Raw genomic sequence first — 6,551 nt, 5'->3', positions numbered from 1 at the left:
CACCAACCTAATCCTCTGCGAAGCCCATGACTCCAAGGTGCCAGACTCTTTTCTGGACTCCGAACCGTCCGCGCCCCTACCAATCGAATCTGATTGGGCGCCGATCATGGAATTCACCGCCGCGGATATCTTTCAGCACTCGCCCTTCGGCAACATTCTGAATTCACTAAGGTATCTCTCTTTGTCAGGAGAGCCCTGGCCGGACTATGGCCAACAGGATTGGGATGCGAACGACGGAGAAATTCGACGCCCACCCACCACCCACTTCGTAGCCACTGTCGATGATTTAACCGACATGCTCGACTTCGACTCCGAAGACATTGACAATATGGACGACGATGCGGGAGGCGAAGAGGAACCACCGCCCACAGGACGCTGGACGTCCACCTCATCATATGACGTATACATGGTGGACACACCAAAAGAAGACGGCGACGAGGAATGGAAGGACGCAACAAAGGCTTGTCCCCTCGAGAAGCAGTCAAAGCGGCGGCGTAAGCGCCGCCCCAAATCCCGCCTCGGCAGAAATAACGATCATACAGGCCCAGCGTTGGAGCAGGGAGAACTACTGCCGGACCACGGCAATACAGAAAATCAAACCGAACAAACCAATTCTGTCAAAGATAAAAGTCCGGATGACATAACGCCAAACAGGCACCTGGAGCAGCAGAATGCCCGTCAAAGGCTTGTTACCACCGTGAGGAGTCTGAAAAAGCAGAAGCAAAAGCTCAAGGCTGCACAGGACACACTCCAAATCAAATGGAGTAAAGTACTCAACACAGCAACAAAGTATGGTGGCAATCGCCCCACCAAGAGCTACCCGAAGCGGAAGTTGCTACCCGAATTCGATGAGGAGGCCCTAGATCCCCCACAACCAAAAATCAAAACGGCCACCTGGCCGGATAGACGACCTCACGGCCAACATGGAGCGGCAAACAACTCCACTCACAAGCCAATAAGCGATCCACACGAGGGCTCGCACCAAAAGGACGGTGTAACCAGATCCATCTATGGACCACGCAAACGCGCACCAGCATATGATGCAACACAACAAGCATCAGAACAACGCGGTACACCCAGCTACAGGGGTGCCGCACACCCCCTATGTTTCACCGATGAGGTGTTGGACCATGAATTCCCAGAGGGATTCAAACCCGTAAACATAGAGTCATACGACGGAACAACAGACCCTGGGGTCTGGATTGAGGACTATATCCTTCATATCCATATGGCTCGAGGAGACGATCTCCACACCATCAAGTACTTACCCTCAAGCTCAAAGGGCCAGCTCGGCACTGGCTTAAAAGCCTCCCCGAAAACTCCATTGGAAGCTGGGAAGAGCTCGAAAACACTTTTCGGGAAAAATTTCAAGGGACTTATGTCCGACCTCCGGACGCGGATGATTTGAGTCATATAACTCAACAGCCCGGAGAGTCAGCCCGAAAGCTTTGGAATAGGTTTCTCACTAAAAAGAACCAAATTGTCGACTGTCCGGATGTCGAAGCCTTGGCAGCTTTTAAGCATAGCGTCTGTGACGAATGGCTTGCCAGACACCTCGGCCAAGAAAAGCCGAGAACAATGGCAACATTAACAAGCCTCATGACCCACTTTTGCGCGGGTGAGGATAGCTGGCTAGCTAGATGCAGCACCAGTGACCCCAGTACATCCGAAGTTAGAGATGGAAACGGGAAATCAAGGCGCAACAACTATAACAAACGCCGGAATAAAGAAGACAGCACGAAGAGCATGGCAGTAAATGCCGGATTCAAAAGCTCTCGGCCAGGTCAACAAAAGCCACCCGCTAAAGGCGCCAGAGACGAACTATCCATCCTAAACAAAATTCTGGACCAAATATGTCAGATCCATAGCACCCCTGGTAAACCCGCTAATCATACCCACAGAGAATGTTGGGTCTTCAAGCAGTCCGGCAAGCTCAACGCCGTACACAAGGGGGAGGATACACCAAGCGAAGACGAGGATGAGCCTCTCAAGGAAGACACTGGGGAACAAAAGAAATTTCCACCGGAAGTCAAAATAGTAAACGTGTTACACGTAATCAAGGGGAGAAACAAAACGGCACTCCCAGAAAAATATACCCAAGGGCCTATCACCGCGGAGTCCTGCCACTGGTCGTCTCAACCGATCACTTTCGACCATCATGATTACTCAGCAAGTATCCTGCGTGCAGGATGGGCTGCCCTGGTATTAGACCCAATAATTGACGGATACCACTTCACACGAGTCTTGATGGACAGTGGCAGCAGTCTAAACCTGATATACCAGGATACAATCCGCGAAATGGGGATAGACCCAACGAAAATTTGCCATAGCAACACTACCTTTAAAGGAGTAATGCCAGGCCCAGGGGCTCACTGCACGGGCTCCCTGCTATTAAAGGTTATATTTGGCTTCCCCAATAACTCCCGTAGCAAACATTTAACCTTCCACATTGCTCCGTTCCAATGCGGTTATCAAGCACTACTTGGACGCGAAGCTTTTGCTCGCTTTAATGCAATACCACATTACGCTTCCGTGACGCTCAAGATGCCCCGGTCCATGCGGCATCATTATAGTGAACGGAAGTATTAAGCGATCCTTGCGCGCCGAAGAGAATGCGACTGCCTTGGCAGCCACACACTAAAAACGGCCTCGCCAACTAAAGTATTTGATAGGTCGTCAAGACCACAGACGCGGTTAGACGAGTCTGGCGCTGCTATATGTAATTTATACCGGATTGATGGCCACACCCCTATTACAAATACAAGGGGATCAACGCGCGCAGAGAAGCGGCAATTTCTACTCATTTCTAGTTATACATGGTTTCTTTAAAAACTATCTTTTTGCACGACAACTTTTTCACCTAAGTTCCTCTCTTTTACAGATGATCATCGTGCTACACCCGTCCAGGATACGGCACAACGGAGACACGGGCGCAGACGTGCAGCAGGGACCCGTTCCAAGGGTTCTTTTTAGATTAAGACCCTGCGTAAACCTTTTTTACTGTCTCTTGTTGATACACATCCACCGAATTCTCAGCACAATTGAGAAGGATGCTGACGTCTTGGCATGTGGCCACGTCAGAATAATGCACGTACCTGGACACAAGGGGATTCTTACAAAGGGCACTATTTAGGCCCGGTTTATACCATAAAGACCGAACACCTTAGGGAGTGTTCGGCGTCGCGAGTTTGGCCTTATATGCATCAGCTCCGAATCATTGTCTTTGGTCAAATGTTGGGTTTGCCCGGCTCCTGTGTTTTGGTGCCTTACGTTCTGCTTTATCGGCTAAGGCAGCACCAGGAGAACTACTGCGATTGTGCCCTGGTTCATCCGAACGAGCACCTCAGTAGAGAAAGCCGAAAACTGACTGTCATGATATAGCGTGAGACTGGTCAACCACTCGATGACCTATCGGAATGTTAGAATTCCTCCGCCTTAACGAAGGGCCATTTTCCGGCCAGGCATGTACGCACCCCGAGATCGAGAGAGTGCGGAGCCACCAGGGGCTATCTAGTAGCCCCACTGTCAAACTCCTATGGCTAAGTGAAAGTGTTAAAGCATTATAGTCTGGCTGCCTCGTTCGCTGCGCTATCACCTCCTTAATAGGACCAAGACGTTGGGTTAAGTGTGAACACGCGTTTTTTGCGAAAACCTCCGCATTATATGCGTGGGGGCTGAAGCCGACGACTGCAATCTTTCAGGTTATACACATGTATACATAAACGGCCGCGCAGGAGGCATCATATTACTTTCGGGCAAAAGTATAAACACAACCTTATAAAATTTCATAAAAACATTGTGTTTACAATGGGAATACATGTCACTCAAACATAATATTCTTCAAGCACTGGGCCTCTATCAAACGAGCACCCTCGAGAACCTCCTCGAAATAGTGCTCGGCAGCCACTCGGCCTATGGCCGAACCCTGCACCGCAACAGTGGTAGCGTCCATCTCCGCCCAATATGCTTTAACACGGGCAAGGGCCATCCACGAGCCTTCTATGCACGCCGACCTCTTCATCGCATTAATGCGCGGCACCGCACCAAGGAACCGCTGCACTAAACTGAAATAGTTGTTTGGCTTTGGCTTTTCCGGCCATAGCTGATCCACGACAGACCTCATGGCGAGTCCGGACAACCTATTTAGTTCGGCCCATTCGGCTAGCTGATCAGTCAATGCAAGCGGACGCTCTGGAAAGTTGAATTGAGACCAGAACAGCTTGTCCACTTCACGATCTGTTTGACCTTGGAAGTATTTGGCCGCATCGACAGCGCTCGCCACCAAGTCCATATACGCATCCGCCGAACTCCACAGCCGATCCAGAGGGCATACCGTGGATCTCCGAACTTCCTCCGTAGCATGAAGGGCTTCCCAGCCGCAATATCCCTGGCTTCCCGCAGCTCCTCCTTCTTCGCTCTCATAGCAGAGCGGGTATCTTTGTCCGCCATCGTGGCATTCTCAAGGTCCGTTGCCTTCGCTCGGTTTCTTTTTCAAGGAGCCGGCAATGGTCGGCAGTGTCTTTTAATTCTACGGCCATCTTGGCCATCTTCTCTTGGCTCTCGCAATGTGCGGCCTTCTCGGCTTTCAACTCTTCGGCCGCCTTCAAAGCAGCCGCATTACTAATCCTCGCTTGTTCCTTGGCTCGGGCAAGTTCTGCCCGCAAGGTTTCCACGGTGGCAGCTCCATCTGCAGTCACAACATATTAAAGATACTGGCATCATGCTGCTCTTACTATGTGGCGTTCACCAGATAATAACACTTACCTTGTGCCTCGTCAAGCCTCTTGTTAACAAGCCCGATGTCGGCGTCTGCCGCATCCAGTTGCCGTTTTAATTCGGCAAACTCACTAGTCCGGCTAGCCACCGGAGCTTCCACCACCTACACATAAGGGCAGTCTGGTTATTACCTGGGACTATGATCCTCTGTTCGCCGCCGTTCTTGACGACAACCGGAGTCTCAGGGGCTACTATCTACACAGGGCACACCTAACATGTGCGGTACTATCACATATTATCTCACGTACCTCAAAGCCTGCCGGTAGACTCATAAAGGCTTCATGTAATCCGCTTTCGGCGGACGAAATTCTCTCCATCACCGTACCCATCAGCGTACGGTGTTCTTCTGAGATGGCCGCTTGCCCCACCAGCTCCCTCAGAATGTCCGACCGCATACTAGACGGTGCTGGACTCTTTTGTTTGCTCTCTTCGGGAGCCGGACGCTGGGGACTTCGGGGGTCTATGGGATTATCTTCTGGCCTCACCGGATCCGGAGAGGCCCTCCGTGAAGACATTTCGGGGTCGCCCGCTTCTTGAGCGGAGGAGTCCGGGGGAGGCATTTCGCTCTCCATCATCTCTGGAAGAAGATCCCCCGAAGACGAGCTCAGCTGAGAGGGGCTAAGGCCCGAACTGCAAGATATATGCGGTGGTTCTTTTCTTAGAAAAAAGATAGTATACCTTCACTATTAAAGTATTTTGGATCACTTACGACTCGTTGGAGGGCTGATCCCCCCGCGGACTTTGTGCGGCAAAAGCACCCCCCGAGGCAGGACCCTCTGTGGAAGACTTCTTCTCCCGTTTGGAGGCCTCGGCTTCCGGATCCTCAGAAGCAGTCCTTTTCCTCCCCCGGTTATCCTCCTTCATGGAGACGCTCATTCCCTCGGTTGGAACTGGCAGCGATGGGGGCCCGCGTCCGCCCGTATTATCCCCCCCGTATCTTCCTTCGAGGGCTCCAGGCAAGGTGCGAGCTCAAGCATCTTTTCCAATACCGGATTTTCCAAACCCTCAGGGAGGGGGGCCAAACACCGAATCATCTTTGCCTTTGTTAGCCAGTCCTGGTCAAAGAGCGAACTCTCAGAAATAACTTCATGATGAATAAAAGACAGTGTGTTCAGCTAGAGGATTTCTTACTTGTTCGGCAGCGCGGTTACTGCTCAGGCCCACGTCCTCGGTAGTATCCGGACACTCTATTTGAGGTCCAAAGAATGACTTGTACATCTCCTCGTGCGTCAGGCCGAGGAAACTTTGAATGGCACGCGGTCCTTCTGGGTTGAACTCCCACAAGCGAAGGGGCCAGCGTTTATAAGGCTGGACTTAACGAACCAGCATAACTTGTATTACCATGACCAAATTAAAATCTCCCTCGAGGAGATCTCGAATGCGGCTTTGCAGTATAGGCACGTCCTTGGCTGGACCCCAGCTCAGACTTCTGCTTATCCATGACATTAGTTGTGGTGGGGGGCCCGAGCGGAAAGCGGGGGCAGCCGCCCACTTGGCACTTCTGGGAGTCGTGACGTAAAACCACTCCCGTTGCCATAATTCAGACACCTCTGGAAAGGAACCTTTCGGCCATGGAGCTCCTGCCATCTTGGCTATTGATGCACCCGTGCACGCTGCATGTTGCCCCTCGATCATCTTCGGCTTCACTTCAAAGGTCTTGAGCCACAGGCCGAAGTGAGGGGTAATGCGGAGGAAGGCCTCACACACGACAATAAATGTCGAGATATGGAGAAATGAGTCCGGAGCTAGATCGTGGAAATCTAGCCCGTAATAGA

The sequence above is a fragment of the Triticum urartu genome, chromosome 1, assembly GCF_003073215.2.
Source record: "Triticum urartu cultivar G1812 chromosome 1, Tu2.1, whole genome shotgun sequence".
Taxonomy (NCBI): Eukaryota; Viridiplantae; Streptophyta; class Magnoliopsida; order Poales; family Poaceae; genus Triticum; species Triticum urartu.
The sequence above is the reverse complement of the archived record's forward strand: the minus strand, read 5'-3'. Positions refer to the sequence as shown.